This window comes from Cupressus sempervirens, chromosome 10, assembly GCF_028749045.1.
Source record: "Cupressus sempervirens isolate cs-2001-9-10 chromosome 10, ASM2874904v1, whole genome shotgun sequence".
Classification (NCBI taxonomy): Eukaryota; Viridiplantae; Streptophyta; class Pinopsida; order Cupressales; family Cupressaceae; genus Cupressus; species Cupressus sempervirens.
In genome coordinates this window covers 37,330,897-37,352,569 of record NC_143127.1, presented here as the reverse complement: position 1 = coordinate 37,352,569, position 21,673 = coordinate 37,330,897, and the positions used below count along the sequence as shown (strand labels likewise).

The following is a 21,673-nucleotide window of genomic DNA, read 5'->3' as shown; positions in this document are numbered from 1 at the left end:
CATCCATGGTCAATAAGGTCACTAAAGGGAAAGATCTAAAAGGTATTAAATAATGAGTTCTTCCATTTTAGGATAATACAAATTGGCCTAAGTCGGGTCATCTCCACATCATATCTAACTTGCATCGTTTGGCATGGAGGAAAAAAGCTAATTATGTAGAGTATTACAAAGACATCTTTTTCTAGGCAGAAGAAGTGAAAGTCATCAAATTTTTATGGAGATTCACTTGAAAGATGAACAAGCCCTTACACTTTAGTAATTATGGTTTTTCTTGTTTTGTTATGTATGGAATCTTGGTATTTTTTGGTTTTGTAAAATTGTTTTTATTTGAAAATTCCTGTCTTGATACTAGAAATTTTAAAGACCATTAATTTTGTAATTGAAAGAGCCTTCCTTTGTTCTTTTAGATTATATTTTGATTGAATTAAACTTTAAGTCAGATCATTTCCTTGAAGCACCTCTTGACTAATTTCACATCTATAATATAGTTATGCTCAATGATTATTACCTTTTCTACTTTCTCATCAAAAGCACACCCAAAAATCCAAATTTTATCATAAGACAAAGTTGTATGTCCAAAATTCAGAGGAAGATAATCTATTCAACAGAGATCTATCCAACAATTGGTTCAATTTTATAATTCAATTGTGTGCATTGCGAGTTATTTCTAGAAATATTTTTGAAAAGAAAAAAATATGCAACCAACACTTTGCAAGAAGTGACAAGTCACCTCCATGATGGGCATGATACATAGAAGGTTGAAAGGGATTTCCATCATAATCTTGTAGTGCATTCTATTAAGGTGGTGTTCAGAGAGGAGTCACTCTTGTCAGGTCATAGAAGAAGAGTTAGCTCATATATTTTAGCCATGTTCCTTGCTATCCTAATTGAGATGGAGGAAATAAAGGCAACCATTAGCATGATTTGTGGTTGAGTTTTGAAGAAACCATACCTTGGGGGCTAGTATAATTCTCTAGAGAACATAGATAGGGCTAAGAATATTCTTGTATGATAGGATTACTCTATGAATCTCCATCTTGGTAGGATTGCAAGACATTTTTTGGTGGTTTATTCTCTAGGGCTTGGGAAATCAAAGGAAAGATGGTCTACAATAAGGACAGTTATTTTCCTGAAAAATCACATAGTATGATGTTGGATGAGGAGGGGGGTGAAAAATAAAACACATTTGTATTGAGCATCTAGCTAGTAATAGTAATAATGAATATGAGTGTGTGGCTAAGAAGTCCAAAGTCCTAGTGAATTCTCTTGACACTCTCCTACTAGGATCTCAGTTTTCTCAATTGTTTTCCTCAACTTCAAGGTAGTGCATTGGTCAGTCACCAAAATCTTGTCCATTAGTGATGTATTTATTTTGAAGTCTTATTAAGTATAGTTGATAGTAGGCGTAGAAGGTATAAGGGTTAGTATGTAGGTTGCTAGGTATGGCTCCTAAGCTCCATTTTGCTTGTATTTGGGGAGTAAATTTTGATATACAGGCTATCCAGAGGTTGTCTCTTAGGCAATTCCATGTTGTCTCAAAATGTTTAAGGTGGTGACTAATATTTTTGCACTAATACTTTGTAAATTTCTATATTATAATGAAAATGGTAGTTGACCCTTTCCAACTATAGAAAATGTAAAAAACTAACTCCATTTATCATATTAAAAAGAAGAAGTGAAAATGATAAACCTTATAATCCCATCAATATAAAAAGTTGAAAGAAAAAAATATGAGAACCCCATTAACATTTGGAGTGCAAATAGAATTAACAAAAATGACCTCAATAAAAGTATTAATTGATAATCGATTAGTAGATTAACTAATAACCCAATCATTAGAATAAGTGATAATCCAATCAATATAATAAGCAATAATCCAATTAATAGAATAACCCAATGAACACATGTTAGTGAAAAGCCCAATAATAAACAAGTGAAAACCTCATTGACAAAATCGCTAAAAACTTTGCGAAAATGGTAAACTCCTTCACTATTAAAACAGTAAACCTCACCAACATCATTACTTTATAATTGAAAGCCCTTCAAGTAATTAATTGTCTTCTTTATGAGGAAAACAATGATAACCCCATTAACAATATGACAGTAAACCTTAAATCACTGACTCATGAAACAATACTTACAACACCGTTTAAATGAGACATGAAATTGTGGATTGAAACCCTTTTAATAGTATTGCATAAAATCCCATTAATTGAATAAGCAAGAACCCCATTAACATAGTCAAGAAACTACCAACAAAATGAAAACTCCCATTTAGAAAATGATTGAAAACCCCACCAAAAGGCAATTTTAACTTGAATTATGCCCCATAGAGTAAATATAACAAAGAAACAATACATATAATAAAAAAAATGGAACAATAAACACAAATTTGAGTATATCTTGAGCAAAAATACATATGAGTAGTGTTCATTAACAAAACTGAAAAAAAAATGGAGAAGCACTAACACAAGGAAAGGAATGGGTAGCACGAGTTAACGTGGAATAAACCCAACTTAAACCTACAAACAATCCCCCTTGCTCAGAGTTACGCATGGAAGCTTAATCAAATACACAACAAGGAACAAGAGGTTATACACAACATTCAATAGGTGTAGTTATTTAACTTTGCATATAAAGAAAGCAAGATGCCTGACTGTGAGGCCTTTTGGGTTGTGACCTTATACAAAATAAGAATTAAAATTCAGAGTCCATGTTCACATCTTCTATCTTTTGTTCTCTAAGATCTCTCTAAGTACTTCTTCAACCACCTTTCTTACACCTAACTAAGCTTCTTATATCGCCAACTAAGCCACAAGTCGGCTAGTCAAGCATTTAATTACTTTATAGGTCTAGTCTTGGAAGAGTAAACCAAAACCCAAGAAAATGAGAACATAAGATCACACACACTTAAAGATAGGTCCATATGAGAGTTAGGATTCAGAACCCAATTGTGCAAGACACTACATCGTCAAATGAAACTACACAATTAGATGAAAACTATAGGGAACAGAAACTACAAAGAACAACACAAAACTCAAAGAATATTTAACATCATATTATACACACTTAGGACAATGATCTAGGGTAGGTCCTTGACATGATAGCAATTACACACAATCTGAAACCAAAAGCAACAATGGATACTTCGCGACCAACAGACTTGTACAAAAAAAAAGAAATATTTTTGGTTGATGCAAGATTGCTCAAAGACCCAAGATGCTCATGCATCAAGCACACAAACAAAATCTACACAAATGCCAAACAAAATGAGTTAGGCAATAAACTCAGAAAACAAGACAAGAAAGTTGAGGAACGCAACAATGAGAACCTTAGTGAGGAAGAATTTTCCTCACTTGAGTCAAATTGTTGACTTGGTGGTCAACACCTCCTTCAGGGTTCGTGACATGGCTTAACCACCTCTCATGGATTTGTGTAAGTTTGGTGTTTGTGACGTTTGTTAATAGCTCAAGCTTTTGGCGCAACGACAAAAATACCAACAATTGGTATCAGAGCCTTGGATCACAAGTTCAAATCTCAGAAGGTCTCCTTCATTTTGTTGGTGCGGAATCCTCAGTTGGTGCTGAGGGGGAGATTGTTGACGTGGTGGTCAACACCTCCTTTGAGGTTTGTGACTTGGCTTAACTGCCTCGTGGATCTGGGAAGTCTGGTGTTTGTGACATTCATTGATAGCTCGAGCTTTTGGTGCAACAACAAACATACCAATACGAATATGTGTCAATTTAGATTACCTTCATAGTTGTCAATGTAACAACATGCACAAAGGAAATCATGGAAGCTTATGATTGCCAAACCTAAATAACGAGTGAAATGCACAAAAAAAATTAAATGCATCTTCTTTACAAACAACATGCATAACCTTTGAGAAACAAAATGAAATGAAATGAAAGGGTTTTAATGATGTCTATTAGACCACTGTCTAAAGGACCAAAAGAAGTGTCAATTGATCAGCCTGCTATAATTTCTCCAAAATGTTCCTTTTCTTGTGGATCTTCTTTAGGAAGGTAGTTGTCTTGTGTAATCTTGTCTCCTTGAAATTTTCCTTCATGTTGCTCACTTGCATGTTGCCTTTGTATTGGCTATGAATATATTCGTATGAAACACAAACTTTGACAAAGTGTCATTTCATTTCCACCACTCCCTTGTTGCAAAAAGTACATATTATTTCCTCCCATTCTTCTTTAGGAACACACCATATACTAGTTTCACATCGTAAATAATGAGAGAGAGTTCTCAATTGAGCAATTAACATTTTAACCTTTCCTTTAAATTACGAATCCTAAATATTTTTTATCCCAATGTGTGATTAAATTCTTTGAGGTAAGCTTTGTTCCTAACTATCTAATTTGTCCTCATGGCAGTCCTAAATTTCTCTAGTATCTTTATATCAGTGTTGTCTTTCTCGACAAAGATTAAGGTTCATGTTTCTCATCTTAAGAGAAACATGCAAATGCACTCCCTGTTGGAGATATGCATGGACAAAAAATGGTTGGAATGACATTGAGGATTCCATGAAAGGTGGTTGAAATGACTAAATCTCATTCTTGTAATTGCGCTATAGGTTCTTGAAGTGACAAGCATTCTAAACACCGTGTGAAAGAAACCAGAGAAAGTGGCAAGGAGTAGGGGAGAGGAACCGGTACTTGAGCAGGGTCCAACATCCAATCTTCTCACACATTTTTACTATATGTTGTAATTAATTGATCTAATTGTAAATAATAAATAATCTAAATGTTAATAAAAAAATAGACCACTTGAACAAATGAAAACTTATAGGAAATATATAGAAACGAATTCATTAATAAATAGATTTGGCATTAGTAAATGAAATGGGATGTAAGCAATCCATCACTAGTATAAGATTAAGGTGTCTCATCCTCTGCTTGGATTGGTACACTGTATGGTTGCCATCTAGATGTTAGATGTCGACACATGTGACCCAAATGGATCATTTTGATATTTTGATGATATCATACATAAAGAAGAACAGTCCAGTGCATATGCCAAAAATAAATGTAGAAGGAAATGATTACGGACTACTGCGATGGCAATGACCTTCCCCAACACAATTATAGAAATGTGCAGAGAAGACTAATGGTCTCCTTTCAACTACTTCCCACTACACTCCACACATTTTTGCAGTCAAATCAAAAAAATTATAATATGTTATGAACTCCAACCACAAGAAATACCACGCCGATGCCACTTGCAGCCAATGAGAGTCGGGCATTAGATCGGATCGGGTCGACATTTCTGGACCATTCACTTGATTCATCTGCATTCCGCCTTTCAAAATCGTGATTCTGTGCTAAAATGGAGAAAAAAAGACAAAAAAACGCAAATTTGAGGGTTTGTAGGGTCTACAAACCCTAGATCTAGACAGTCAGAAGATTTCTTGATTTGCGCCTCTCCATTTCTCTCCTCCACACATTTTTACACTCAACGAGAGAAATTATGAGCAGCAAGCACACGCCGATGCCTCCTCCGCCCAATGAGAGTCGCGCATTAGATCGGATCAGGTCGACATTTCTGAACCATTCACTTGATCCTCGTTTCCGCGTGTCAGATTTCTCTGCTTTGCGTCTTTCTAAATTGCGATTCTCTACCAGAACCGAGGAAAATTGATATAAAACGAAGAAAGAGGGTTTGTAGGGTCTACAGATCTCAGATCTAGGGTTTCTAGGGTTTCTGCGAGTTCATATCGTCCTCCCACAGGTTTGAAGAAGCCGCTGAATTTGGATGTAAAGATCGAGGTGCCCAAAAAGTAAAAATACTATTTTAACTTTAAAGAGAAACGTTTAGTGGGGAGGCATCTCAAGTTTATGGCTGCCTTCATTACTCTTATTTTCATTAACCGAAACATACTTGTATAAAAAAAATCCAAATATTGGGATATAATATAAGGACAGAAATTTATGACAAGTGAAGCTTTAAATTGCTTTAATTTTTGATCATTTTTCTCCATGTCACTTGACTATTTATATTTCTATTGTTCTTCTTTATATTAAAGATAAATATAGCGAGATGGGTATAAGGGTCAAAAGGTGGTCATTTCAAAATATTGTTTTGAGCATATTTCCTAGCTCCATTTTACCTATTCCGTTTGATGCCCAAAATTTACATGTCCCTACTCAAATACATATACACAAATGCCCAATAATAATGCACTATTGATAGTGTTTATGTTGCAAAATTAATACTAATTAATTAATATTTTTAAATTAAACTTTTTCCAACTATTGGATATACCAATAGGTGCGTGTTAAGCCATTAGATATTTTTTAATGGACTTTTCCTTAAGAAATCCAATGAACAATATTAAAATATGGGTTATAATAAAATAGACACCTTCCCCTATATGCGACATGATAAAATAGAAGATTTATTATGTTCATGAGGTTAGAAAAAGTTTATGAGAAAATAAATCTTCTTATTTTTGTTTTGTGGAGTGACGATCTTTTCTTATTTGATTTGATAAATTACTATTTCATTGTCTCAACTATTTACTTGACTCTAATATTTGAGTAAGTTGTGTATAATATAAAATAATGTGTCTATATCTGTCAATGCCTAAGTTGTGCAAAATAAGTTATTTTTTAAAATTTAAACAATAATAATATGACATAATTTCCTATTTTGTGTCACAAGTTTTCATCCTAACAAACTATCTGTGCAAACTTTTTAATATTTCTAGTGTATAATTTTGCTTATTAAGTATCTATAGAAGTTTAGTATACTCTTGTGTTTTCATATTTCTCTAAGGGCTATTTGTGAGACTCTGAGAAATATTTTATATGGTTATAAGCATATATAGTCAAAATGGAGAACACGAGATATATGAAAAAAATAAACAGATAGTAATATTCAATATAATCAAAGTTACATATGTCTTTGACCGAGTTTACACCATTCAATACTCACTGAAGGGAGCATTCATAGAGATCTATCCTTTGATAATTTATAATTCTTTTAAATGCAATTCAAGAAGCCATTTTGTAAGTAGAACTTATCTAAAAATCTATGATACATAACTGCAATTTCCATTTTAGAAAATCTTAGATCTTAGATACCTTTTTATTTCACTTGATATGCATACATAACAGTTGAATACATTTTTGTCTCCTTTTATTTATCTAGGAAGTTACTTTTGAAACTCTAAAATATTTATTTATATGTCATTAAAACAAAAAAGACAAGATATGTGATAGGTTTTGATATACACTATACATATACCTTAAATAAATTTACACTATATAATAGCCATTAAGAAAAAAGTTATTCTGAGAGATCTCCTTCTACGAGAGTCAATCTTATAACACTTTAAATCAATTTCTTTGATTGTTTGTAAATTTTAAATTTTATTCAAAAAATTATTTTAATCTTAATTTATCTCTTAAATCGTAAAAAAACTTTGCATGTTGAAAAAGTTGTGGCTAAATTAAATTGGTTCACTTTTAATGGGAAGCTTGAGCTATGTAAAAATTTGTGAAATAATATCATGGCTATATCAAAATAAAGATGATAGAAAATGAAGAATGGTGTCTTATATTCACTAATGGTGTTAAATGTATATAAAAAAATGTAAAGGTTGTAGCAAAAAGTAATGCCTAATGCTTATAAGGTGAATTAATGCATACACCTAATTTACTAGTCGCCTTAAAGATATTTAAGCCATATGTATGATAGTTTAATGGGGTTGCAACTGTAATTTTGTAATGAACTATGTTCTAGAATATAAGTTGGAAAGACTCTACATGAAGTATATACATGTTATATTTAGTTAAGCCTACAAATAGAACATTGACATGCAACATGCTCCTATGGTTTATACTTATATGGTGCTAGTTATATTACTATGTAACACATGGTTGTATATGCTACCATATGCATTGAATATGTTAGAGTGTTTAGAATAGCTAGGGGGAGGGTGGGGGGTGTGAATCAATTACTCAAGGTCCAATAGTACCAATTGGACAATCAAACAATTAAACACTTTTATATTATGCTTATCCTGTAGCTCGGTCTATACTATAGTCTGAATAACAATATTAACTAGTAGTTTACTATCCTAATATAAAACACTTGTAGAATGTAAACATTTGAAATGTAAAACACCATAAAACTATTCAACACAAGTTTGACAATAGGATTTAACGTGGAAACCTAATTTGGAAAAAACCACCAGCAACATGTCACCATTTTTTCACTCTTCTGAAGTGAGACCCATTAGGAGCCAACCCTGTTAAAGGTTACAATACACAATGTTGAATGTGGCTTGGTTAAAGGATTTAATCACCCTGTTAAGAGTGGCCTTGTCAGAGGACTTTAGAACATTCCTTTAGAATGTCACTTGGTTAAAGGATTTACACAGACTATTAAGTCCTTAATGATTGTTAGGTCAACCTTTGATTAAAAGGATTTCAATACAAATTGTTCACAATGATTAGAAAAAAAATAATAGGGTTTGATCTGTATGATTACAACTCACTTTGCAGTTTCAGATCTTTGTTTAGTTCATGTGTTGATTCCCTGATAAGCCTTCCTTCTCACCTCTATCCTTGATTTTCTTGACAACCCTTCAAGAAATCAACCTTCACATCAAAAAAAACTTAAGCCTTCTTCTTAGATTTTATTATCAACCTCAACATCTTTGATGCATCTCACTATAAATATTTCAAATATGCACAACTTCTCTACTCTTCTTCGTACCCATATTTTAAAGGTCTCCTCAATGCCTCCTTAAATAAATAATTATGGTCTTTCATCGTTTCTCATTATCACTGTAGATCTTAGGGTTTGCGATCTGATCCAACAAATTCATTATATCTATTCATCTCCTTCTCTTCTAGAAACTTCTCATGGAATCTATTCATTAGGTATCTTACCTAATCCTCTCCTTGAATTAAATGATCCAACATATCAATCCTTATCTTCAATATGCTTTCCATATTCTAAAAAATCAACTGAGTCGGCTAGAAATCATGATTTCACATACACATTCAAAATATTATCACTCGATCATTACTAGGTTCTAGCACTCAGTCATCACTAGGATCACTTGCTCGACACTTACATTGTTTACTCGATCAAAATTGATACTTGGTCAACACTAAGTTTCACTTGGCTTGTACTAGCACTAGACTTACTTTGGTTTGGCACTTGATCGATACTAGCATCCCTTGGCATGAACTTCAAGTTCCTTAATCTTTTGTTGTATTCCTTGATCAAGCTTATGCGATCTACCAATCTCTTCTCATGTCTTCATAATGCAAACAATCAAATTATCTTGTGAAAGTCTAACTAATCAAATGTCCATTGTAGCTTCCTTTTCATAACTCAACCCTTCCTCTAGGTGCTTTTGTTATGAGAAACTTCTCAAATCCTCTTCATAAATCAAATAAACATCACATTTAGATTAGATAGAAACATATTTCATCAGTAGATTTGACATCAATGATAATATAACAATTGTTTCAATCATAGTTTTCAACAATCTTCCTCTTTAGCATTGATGGAAACACCTCAAATACCTTATTTTATGATTACAATCTCCCTCTTCATTACCATGCAATAAAAAAGATTTAACTTCCATGAGTAACCAATATCCTTAGTTTCATTCTGATTTTCATCCATGTAATTTTAGAAACTCCCTCTAAGTTCTAAGTTTAGACTCCCTTTGTCATACATATTTATATTAGTCTACATCTGTAAATTCTCCCTCTTAGATCTTGTATACAATCTCTCCCTCTTTGACAATAATGCCAAAGGCACTATCTCTCTTGGCTTCATTTTCTTCATACATCTTGATTATGTAGGTTGAATTCTGTCATCTGTCTTTTGTATATGACTAATATGTTATAATGTTCTCCTTCTTTACTTGACTTGACTAGCTTAGGCACCTCCTAAAGTAGAACTATGTGCATCAATGTGTAAGGTATTCTAATTAGCACATTTGATGCATAACACCATTTCTCCTTAGGTTGCTTTGATTAGGGGAATCACCCCTAGTTTACTTTTAAGATATTCATAAGCATCTTTAGATAGGGCTTTAGTAAATATGTCAGTGATTTGTTCTTTGGTGTGTACGTATTCTAACTTCACTTCTTTGTCTTGAACTAGTTCTCTCAAGTAATAATACTTGATAGCAATGTGCTTTGTTTTTGTGTGCATCACAAGATTCTTTGATATGTTGATAACACTTGTTTTATCACAATAGATAAGCACTAGATATGTAATTTCTTCTTTCATTCCTTTCAATAATTGTTTGATCCACATGATGTTTGAATAGTTCACTACATCCACCACATACTTGACTTTAGCTGTTGATTGGGAAATACAATTTTTTTTTGCTTGTTCATGACAACAATCTCTTTCCTAGAAGTAATACACCTCCACTAGTGCTTTTTCTGTAATCAATATTTCCTTCCCAATCAGAGTCAATGAATACCTTCAGTTCAAATCTATCACTCTTTTTGTAATACAATCTATAGTCTTTTGTACCTTTCAAATATTTCAATATCCTTTTCACTACCGTCATATGGTTCTCCTTAGGATTTTCAGGTCTACTTTGAACAACATATTGTAGTTTTCCAATCATTGAACTATATAGTGTTTGGTTTACATCAACAGATTCATATTTTCTAGATAACTTAGTGTTAGAAATGTTTAGAATAATTGTGTGTGTGTTGGGGGGGGGGAATCAGTTACTCAAGGTTCATAAGTACCATTTGAACAATTAAACATAAAACATTTACTCTTATGCTTATCCTATTGTTGCTTGATCTCTACAGTACTGATAAATTTACTGTCTCAAACATAACATACTTTACTTAATGTAAACATTAGCAAATGTAAAACATGTAAAACATTTAACACAAGTTTAACACTAGGATTTTACGTGGAAACCCAATTTGGGAAAAACCACCAGCAACATGTCACCACTTTTTCACTCTTCCGAAGTGAGCTCTGTGCCTTGTTAAAGGTTTACAATACAAACTATTAAATGTGATCTACTTAGAGGATTTAATCACCCTATTAGGAATGGCCTTGTCAGAGGAATTTGATTATTCTATTTATAATGCCACATTGTTAAAGGATTTACATAGATTGTTAAGTCTTTCAAATGACTATTAGGTCAACCTCTATTAAAATGATTTCAATACAAACTATGTACAATGATTAGAAAGAAAACAATAGGCCTTTGATCTGTATAATTACAACTCACTTTGCAAGATCAGACCACTATTCAATCCATGTGTTGATTCACTGATAAGCTTCCAATTATCATCTTTGTTCTTGATTTTCTTGGAAATCCTTCAAGCAATCATTCTTCTCCTTCTAACAAAGCTCAAGCCATCTGCTTAGATTCACTTATCAATATCAATAGCATCTGCACAAAAAATCTCCTTGTGCTTCGCACTCACTCTCACACACTTGTGTATCTTTGATCCACCTTTCTCTATGTGTCTCTCCTTCACCTCTTAAGTTTGGCTCCATACCTCTTTAAATAGGTAATTCTTGCTTTACCATTTTCCACGATCACCATACATCTTAGGGTTTACAATCAGGTTTAACGTGATTCATTGTTTCTATCCATCTTCTTGATCATCCTCTAGAAACTTCTCTGGAATTTGTCTAGTAGGTCTTTACCTAATCCTCACCTTGAATTTAATGATCCAACTCATCAATCTTATCTTCAACACAATTTACATCTCCCAAGAAATCAATTAAGTCGGCTAGATTTCATGATTTTCTTAAATTCATCCTTAACATTATTACTTGAAAATCACTAAATTCTAACACTCAGTCATCACTGAATTACTTGGTCGATGTAAATCTTCTGGGTCAGCATTAACTATCTTTCTCAGTCAAGACTCATGCTTGGTCAACACTAGATTTTCTCGACACTTACTGTGGCACTAACTCTATTGCTTGACTTGCCTTAACTTTCTTGAGATAAATAATCACTTTGCTTTGTCAAAGTCTATCTAATCAAATGTACATTGTAGCTTCCTTTTCATAACTCAAACTTTTGGTGTAGGAGCACCTAGTAAAAGCTCCTTGTTTTGATTTCTAATTTTTTTTTTGGCATGTATTGAACCTAGCCAAGTTAGGAGTGTGAATTTGGACCTTTCTAGGTCATGGTTGAGTTTGTTCTTAGGTGGAGTTGACTAGGTTCAATCCAATCTAGGAAGTTTTGTTTTGCTTGCTTAATGTTTCTTGTGTTAGGGTTGTTAGGGATTATGGGTCTTAGACCGTAAAATCCTAAGGAAGGTATATGATTTTTAACCTACCTTGTCCTCCATGATGTTTTTACATTCCCTTGCATAGACTAGAGATCCTACATACCATTTGGAGCTAGAAAGGAAGATGTCAAACATTGACAAAGTTGTCAAATAGGGGAAAGTGATACAAAAAATGTGGATTGGTGCTATAAAAGATAAGTCATGCCTAGGAATCATACATGGACCATGTTAGATCTACTTGGAAGGTTCCAAGTGACAGATGATTGAAAATTGCAAACATGCAAAATTTGTCAGCAACTTTGAAAAGTTGCATGACAACTTTTGGGCAAGAATTGAACTTGTCTTGGATTTGACGTTGATATTTCCTATAACTATCTAAAACCTCTTGGTAGGCTTATATAAACCATGAACTAACCCATTCCAAGGGTTGAACATTCAAGAAGGAAGCTTTGATTTTGAAAACTAGGAATTCTACCTCAGTTTTTACAGTTTTCATGTTTTGGATTGCATGTTCACAATAATGGATTTAAGATTGAAGTTTTTCTTTGGATTATTGAAGTTTATGCTTGTACAGTTCTTATTGTTTTAGGTTTCTAGTTTGTAGAAATTCATTTGATTGGTTTTTAAAAATATTTTATAATCAAATAGTGTGATGTTCTAGTCTTGGTAGTTTTTGCAAAAATGGCTCCCCCATGAGTTCCTACTATGGATTCATCATGGCCTTAAGGAAAGTGGAAGTGGATGCAATGTATATAAATTCTTGGGCCCTAAAAAGATGCATAGCTATTTTAAGTGTGATTCCCTAGGCAAGTCACAGTTACTTGGTTAGGCAATCACAATGTTTGCAGGAAGGTTTCAGAGGTTTGAATGGGATAGGTACTTCAAACCATGAGATGAAAATTGGAGAGTGGTTAGAAATGTTTCCATGTGTAGGAGGAGAAGGTTTCAAAAGATTTTTTACTAAGTATTTGATTAGACCCTAGGTGACACTGACTGTCTTAATTTGAAATCCTTGATTATAGACACAAAAATTTCTTTTAGGTGTATGGAAGGCTTAGGGACTTGAGACCCACAAAATATTTTAAGTTTTTGAAAAAAATACTTGAATTTAAGATTTTTTTCCACCTTGTTCAGATAAATTTGGGGTTATAGTCCAAAAACCAAAGTAGGGTTATAGGGCTAACTCAATTAGGGCTATTTTTGGCAGTTTTGGACTAGATGCAAAGAACTTGGGAGACACTTGTGGGATTTGTGTCTAGAAGCCTAGGTGAAGTCCAACACACCATGTATGAGCCCCTTACTCCATGTAATTGAAGAAATGAACAAGATGGAACAATAATTGAAGTTGGCAAGTTAGCTGGTAGAGGCATTTGGTGAATGAAGAAGCAAAATTTGATGGTGTAACTAGGTAGTGAGTAGTCGGAGGATAGGATAGGGGTCCTCTAGAGGTTAGGGTATCACAGTGAACCCTACTAGGCTAAGAGAAAGTGTAAGAAAGTCTTGGAGGAGATAAGGACTAAGAAAGAAAGCTACCTAGTCTTACACCACCTTTCCTCTATGTGCTATTGTTATGAGAAATTTCTCAAATCCTCTTTATCAATAAAATATATATGAAATTTAGATTAGGTAGAAATATGTCTTATCAATAGATTTGGTGTCAATGAAAAAACATCAATTATTCCAATTGTAAGTTTCCAACACTTATGTCATGTAGACATGGGTCTGCTTATTGGTCTTGATTCTTCCATTCCAAAAGTCTTTATTATCTCCTTGATATATTTGGACTGGGCAATTAAAATACAAAACTTCATTTGATATACTTGCAAACCAACAAAGAATTTGATTTCAAAAAACATTGACATTTCGAATTCCTTCTTCATTTCATCAGCAAATGATTTGCATAATGCTTTTTTCCCTCCAAATATAATGTCGTCAAAAAACATTTCAGATAATAGTACCTCATTGTTCTTACTAGTCTTCAAGTATAGATTATTGTTATCATTTTTCCTTTTAAAACCAATCTTCACCAAGTAATTGTGCAATCTTTCATACCATACTCATGGAGCTTGTTTTAATCCATATAGAGATTTGTGCATTTTACATACCATATTCTTCTTGTCTGGCTCCACAAATCCTTCAAGTTGTTCTATGTACACTTCTTCCTCAAGTATACCATTCAAAAATATATATTTGACATCCATCTAATATACGTTAATTTTTTTGTAACTTGAGTATGCAAGCAGATTTTTGACTCCTTCTAGTCTTGTTATAAGAGAGAAAGTTTCTCCATAGTCAACTCCCCATTCTTGAGCATATCCTTTGCATACCAATCTATATTTATTTCTTTAACTTCACCTTTTTCATTTAGCTCATTCCTAAAAAACCACTTTGTTCCAATAACATTTTTCTCCTTTGGTCTAGGTGCATGAGTCCAAGTGCTGTTCTTCTCAATTTGTTCAATTTCTTCATTCGTTGCCTAGTTCCAATCTTCATTGTCTAGAGAATCTTTCATTGATTTGGGCTCAAATTCAAAAAGTAAGAATGTATCACTTCTAAGTATCTTCCTTTTCATAAAACTAGATTGTGTATATCCAATAATTTGTTTAGGTTTATGATGTCTTCTTACATACTTAGCTAGCACGAGTGGTCTCCTTCTCTGTTCTTCAAGAAGTTCATCTTGAAAAATAATCTCAGGTTCATTATCTCTTTCTTGTTCAAGTTCTAGTTATGGGTCTACATGCATGACATTTTTTTATCTTATGATCGACATTATTTGTCTGTGACTAGACATCTTCTGCCCGTTGCTCATCACCCATTGTCTATTGCTCGATAATCGGTTGTTGCACCTTAGTTTTCCCTGTCAGCTGAGAAACTGCAACTTTGTTTTCTTGTTCAGTAGGAGTACTAGGAGTACCATCATCCACATATATGAGTGTATTGTAATATTTAGATTCTTTCTTACATTCAACATCATTTCTTTCTAAAAATTCATCTACTTTCACATTTTCACTTTCCACAACGTTGCTAGTGTTAAAGTTTAAACACTTATAAGCTTTAGTCTTGGTGGAATATCCTAGGAATATACCTTCATCACTCTTAGCATCAATTTTTTCATTCCTATTATCTTTAAATATGTAGTATTTTCTTCCAAATATTTTGAAATATTTCACATTAGGAGCATATCCATACCTTAGTTCAAAAGATGTAGCATTTGTACCTTTCTTGACTTAAACTATGTTCATGGTATAGACAACACTACTAATAGATTCTCTCCAATATTTGTATGATGCATTCTTCTCCATCATTAATGTTCTAGCATAGTCCATTATTGATCTATTTCTCCTTTCAGCTATCCCATTATGAGGAGGGGTCCTCGGCGCTAACATCTATCTTTTAATTCCTCTATCATTTCATAATGTGTTGAACACATTGGAAATGAATTCACCACCTCTGTTATATCTCAGACACTTCAGACTCTTCCCTATTTCTTTTTGAACTCTGGCCAAATACCATTTAAATAATTGAAAGCATTATATTTATCTTTGAGAAACATCACAATCATCATCCTAGAATAATAATAAACAAATAGAATGAAATACCTTTGAATATCAATAGGTCCACATAGGTTAGTATGAACCAATTCAAAAAATATCACTGGATGCATATGTTTTTCTCTTGAAACTAGACTTTGTCAATTTTCCCAATTGACATTGTTTACACATAACATTGTTCGGATTTTTTAGTTTACATAACATGACCTTTTATGCCATAACCAAACATCTTCTTGTTGTGCAAACAAACATGTCTCATCAGATAAATCTAGATAGAACAAGTTACCTCTAGTGTGATTGCCAGTTCCAATTAGCTTGCCATCAGAATCATATATATTGGCCTTTCTGCAATGAAATTCAACTTTGTACCCTGATTTTTTTAACTGTAAAGCACTTAACATATTACAATTAAGTCCTTCCACCTAGTAAACATTATCACACTTGATTTTTTCAATCAATTGAATAGTCCCTTTACCTTTCACAATACATGGTTCATATCATTCCCAAATTTAACACAACCACCATTGTATGGTCCAATTTCCTCAAATTTATTTTCACCACCAATCATATAATTAGATAAACCACTATAAATTATCCATTTGTCACTTTTGTTTACATATGAAATTAAAGAAGTTTTCTCATCTTCATCAGAATCTTCTTTCATAGGAGCATAGACAATTGCATCATCATTACTTTCAAATTCAATGTCATATTTTTCTTCAATTATGTAACATGATTTCTTACCTTTATCATCATTTTTCTTCTTGTACTCTTGGTCATCTCTCCTTCCTTTGTACTTTCTTTCCTTTCATCTTTTTCTTCTCTGTCAGGACATCTTGCAATAATATGACCAACCTTGTTGCATGAAAAACAAATTATAGCTAATTTAACTTTTTATTTACCTCTACCTCTTCCAAATATTTTTGCAATAAGTGCTTCAAGTTCACCAAGCTCATTATCAGAAGTGTTACTGCCACTCTTCACATATTTGCCTTAGCTTTTGCTAAGAACTTTAGACACCTAAATCTGATTACACCGCTTCGATAATCCTATTTAGCTATCTCTAACAGCATCATTAATTAAATTCCTATTCAATTAATCCTTTTCCATGCCCTAGTTGATTAATTTAATTAATCATCTATAGTCCTAATTGATAAATCAAATAACCCACTATTTGCCAATTAATCCTATTCTCCTATCTAATTCCAAAACCCTCATTTATTAAATAAATCTATTTGATAAATAAAGCCCTCAAATCTAATATCCCCTAAACCATCCATCCAATCCTCCATTTAGCCTAATCCACCCCATCCATCCATACTAACTAAGATTAGCCACTAACTCACCCACCCTCATGAATTCCATCCACTTGCACATCTCTAACATCCATAATCTAATCCTAACCCAAGCCTAACCCATCCCCTAATCATTTGCACATTCCTAAGCAAGCTTAAGACTTTCCTAAACCAAACCAAAGTCTCCCCTCAAAATATCCCAACCACCAAGCCATGAATGCTCTTACAAAGCCATAAATGGCTCTTACATCCTCACTCATGACTCTTACATACTCAACCACCCTCATCAAGCCTTTGACCAACCCATTTTCTATCCTCTCACACTCATCCTCCTTGTGACAAGTGTCACCTCCCTATTGGTGCTAAACAAGCACAATCCATGTGCTCCCCTTTAAGTGCATCCTAGCCCTCCCTCACCATCTTTCCATCCTTGCATCTTACCCCTCCATCCCTCAAGCCCTTAGCCTATAAATTGGATCCCCTCCCAAGCCATTTTATCACAATCCTTAAGCTAAAGTTACCATGTTAGTTTGAGAAGCCAAGTTCATACCATTTTCACATATCCACACCAAAAACCCCAAATCCATCTCCATTGAAGCATTTTGAAGCTTGAGCATACATCCCAAATCCATATCAAAGGACACATCTACTAATCAAGTGATCATCCTCATTGAGAGAGCCTATCCATGGCTCATATTCTCATTTGAGGACCTCACTTTGTCTTATCTAAAGTTTATACTAGTTTTGTTAGTTAATGCTTTTGTTTTTAAATAGATTAGTGTTTCTTGCTAACATATTAGTGTACACATTTTGGCACGTACGCTCATATTCCCACCGGGCATGCCAAAATGTATCACCTAGTTTAGTAGTGCAAATTGAATACTAACTATTAAATGAAAGTATTAACAATACTAAGCAAGCTAACACTTAAGATAGGACCGACTTGTTATCACCACAAATGGAGGCAAACCAAGAATGGTAAGCTCCAAATGGTATAACACAATGATGCAATGGATTTGTCCTTGATTTAAGGTATGTATGCTCACAAGTATAGCTCAAGCTTAGATGGATGGATGGAGTGAATGAGGCAAGGTTTCAACAATGGAGTCATGGAGTGATTTTGCCATTATAATGGTATTTTGGTAGTTTATGAGCTCTCAAAATAGCATTATAACTGCATGGAGGATGGATTCTTTTAGTGAAGGAGGGAGGTTCAATTTATAGGCCAAGGGTTGGAGGAATGGAGGGCCAAGATGCAAGGATGCCAAGATGGTGAGGGAGGGCTAGGATGCACTTAAAGGGGAGCACATGGATTGTGCTTATTTAGCACCAATAGGGAGTGGACACTTGTCACAAGGAGGATGGGTGTAAGAGGATAGGATATGGTTTGGTCAAAGGCTTGATGAGGGTGGTTGGGTATGTAAGAGTCATGAGTGAGGATGTAAGAGCCATTTATGGCTTTGTAAGAGCTTTTATGGCTTGGTGGTTGGGATATTTTGAGCGGAGACTTTAGCTTGGTTTAGGAAAGTCTTAATCTCATTTAGGATTATGCAAATGATTAGGGGATGAGTTAGGCTTGGGTTAGGATTAGATTAGGGATATTAGAGATGTGCAAGTGGATAGTACTAATGAGGGTGGGTGAGTTAGTGGCTAAGCTTGGTTAGTATGGGTGGATGGGGTGGATTAGGCTAAATGGAGGATTTAAGATAGGCTTAGGGGCTATTAGATTTTAAGGCTTTATTTATCAAATAGACTTATTTAATAAATGAGGGTTTTGGAATTAGATAGGAGAATAGGATTAATTGATAAATAGTGGTTTATTTGATTTATCAATTAGGACTATAGATGATTAATTAAATTAATCAGCTAGGGGATGGCAAAGGATTAATTAAATAGGAATTTAATTAATGATGCCTTTTAGAGATAGCTAAATAGGATTACTGAAGCGGTGTAATCAGATTTAGGTGTCTACATTTTTGCCCCTCTTTGACATAGTGTTGAGACAACACTATTTCAAAGAAGTTTGAATGGAGATGACATGAGGAAGATATTTTAACAACAAGGTTGCCCCAGTCTCAGATAAGAAGAGGAGAGACTAGACTTAGAGATGCCCCCTCAAGAAGGCAGCGAGGAGAGAAAATGAGGCTTGACAACTTCTTGAAAAATATAAGAATTCAAGACGAGAAGAGACATAGATTGGCAAAGAAAAGGAGTTGAATTAGCTCAAACTTGCACTATGGGAGAATGATAAAGGGAGGTCAGATTCACAAAAGGAAGCAAGCTTAAGATGTTCCAAGATTGGGGGGAGGATGAAGGAGTGGAGCACTATAAAAGAAAACCAAGAGGAGGGGAGGGATGATGGGAAGATAAAGCTGAGGCAACAAGATTTCAAAGAGTTGGATTGGTGGAAGATGGGTTTTGAAGATCCCTAGGACTAGGATTGTGGATCTCGAAAGATGAGGCTTGGTGGATTGATTGGATTGGTGGATCCCTAAGACTAGGATTGTGGATCCCTAAAGCTAAAAGTGAAGATTGATTCAAAGAGATATTGATGCATAAGCTGGGGTAGGAGAGATAGATGCTGGATATGGATGGGGGATAATGGGATGAAGGGAATCCATTGAATCTTTTTGAGCAAGGGGATACTTTAAAGAGAAGTACCACCATGTAGTTGAGCACTAGATTTGCTATAGGACTATTGGTTAATTGCCAAGGTTACCAAGAACATCAAGGCCGTGTCACCAATCATCCAAAGGACTGACGAACTGACTCAAAACAAACATGCAAGGATTACCCTAGCATCGCACATGAATCCCAGAGGAAGCAGCATGGAACCGACACTGGGTAACCCACAAGCAAAATAAAAAAGAAAAGATGAAAGACCTGATAAAGACCTTGCACTTGAATTGCCCCATTCATAGCACACCATGATATAAAAGATCGTGGCGACTGTGAGGAGGGAACAACCCAAATCACTTGGAAGAGATATGTTAAGAACCAAACTTGAAATCTTGAAAAGAAAATAAATCAAAAGAAAATGTAAATCCATAAAAAAGTTAACCATTTGCCAAAGAAATTGGTAGGATTGGATACTGATGGACCAAGATCAGATGAGAGGAAGGATGCATCCTGCAAGGATCTATCGGTAATATCGAGGACTAGGATGAGCTAGGCAACTAGAACTCTTTAGGACAAAATTTTGATGACAAGGGATCTCGTACAAGGATTCGCTAAAGTACTTAACCAAGAGAGCTGCAATTTGTGATCAAGCAAGAACTGACTCGAAGAAATGAGAGGTATACAATGGTACTGAGCAAAGGACTAATGGGCAAGGAATAGACAACTGATAGATCCAAGGATGTACAAGGGATTACCATACAAAAGCTCAGCATGATAGGATAGTGGCAGAAAAGATAAAGATGAAGAGATAGTGGATGAAAGGTTTGGGATGAGAAGATAGTAGATGAAAAGCTTGAGATGGGGGAGGTAGAGGAAAAGCATGGGACAAGGAGATAGAGTGGATGAAAAGCTCAAAAGGAGAAGATGGTTTGTGAAAAGCTTAAGATAGCAAGAGTAAAAAGCTCAGGATGAGGAGATAGCGGATGGAGGCTTAGGATGAGGTGATAGTGGATGGGAAGCATAGGATGAGGGATAGTGGAGGGCTAGATACCAATGATAAGGGATGTACCAGGTGATGAAAAAATGGAGGTAATGCTGGGAGATGCAAGGATAGATGAAAAAGGGAATAGTGGATAGAGGGATTTGGGTAGAGGAATGCAAAAAAGATAACGATGGAAAGATGGACACGACATGGTCTCCAAGGAATACAGTGCCCCTAGTCAGAAGATGACATGCAAAAGGAGGTCGTATGATGGATGTGATAGGATTGAAGCTAGGATGGAAAAGCTGAAGGCACTAGGGAGATGGATGATAGTTGGGATGATGGGGTGAGGTTGTAGAAGATAAGTGGATAGTGATAGATAAAAGCTGGAGGATGAAAGATAGGTGGATAAATTGGAAGATGGAGCTGGATGACAAGATGTGACCAAAAGCATGAGGATGATATGCTAAGTTGGGGATGGCTGGATTACACATGACACTTTTTTGCCAAGTTTTCACCATGGTACTTGTCCAAGGTGCTTGAATTGCCAAGTTTTCACCATTGGACAATTTTTGTTTGTTTTTGTATTTATTTTATTTTATTTTTTTTGTCTTTTTTGATGCATTTTTACTCATAGATGTTGGTGGGATGGATGGAAAAGGATTGGATTGAACAAGTGGAATGGTGGGTGGGAGTTTGACAGATAATGGATGGGAAGACATAAGATAGGTGGGTAAATGGATGAGGAAAATGGAAAGATCATCATTGGCACACCCCTTGAGAGGTGATAAAGTAGTGGGAAAGATGGTATTGAGCGAGGTTGAGGAGAAAATGGAGGAAGAGAAAGATAAGGACTAAAAGTAGAGTTGGAAGATGGAGGATGGGAAATTTAGGATAAGAAGCATATGGACTAAGAGTGGGTTGGGGGGATGAAGGATGAATATCTGGAGATTTAGATAA

General features: G+C 34.6%; 1 long non-coding RNA gene across 1 annotated transcript; it reads right to left on the bottom strand.

Moving 5' to 3' along the window:
• Positions 1 to 4,791: 4,791 nt before the first annotated feature.
• On the bottom strand, positions 4,792 to 5,932 carry LOC149532445 (uncharacterized). Its single transcript, XR_016356900.1, has 2 exons — positions 5,390 to 5,932; positions 4,792 to 5,296 (listed from the first exon to the last, which is right to left on the bottom strand). It is a non-coding gene; the product is annotated as an uncharacterized LOC149532445 (long non-coding RNA).
• Positions 5,933 to 21,673: the final 15,741 nt, after the last annotated feature.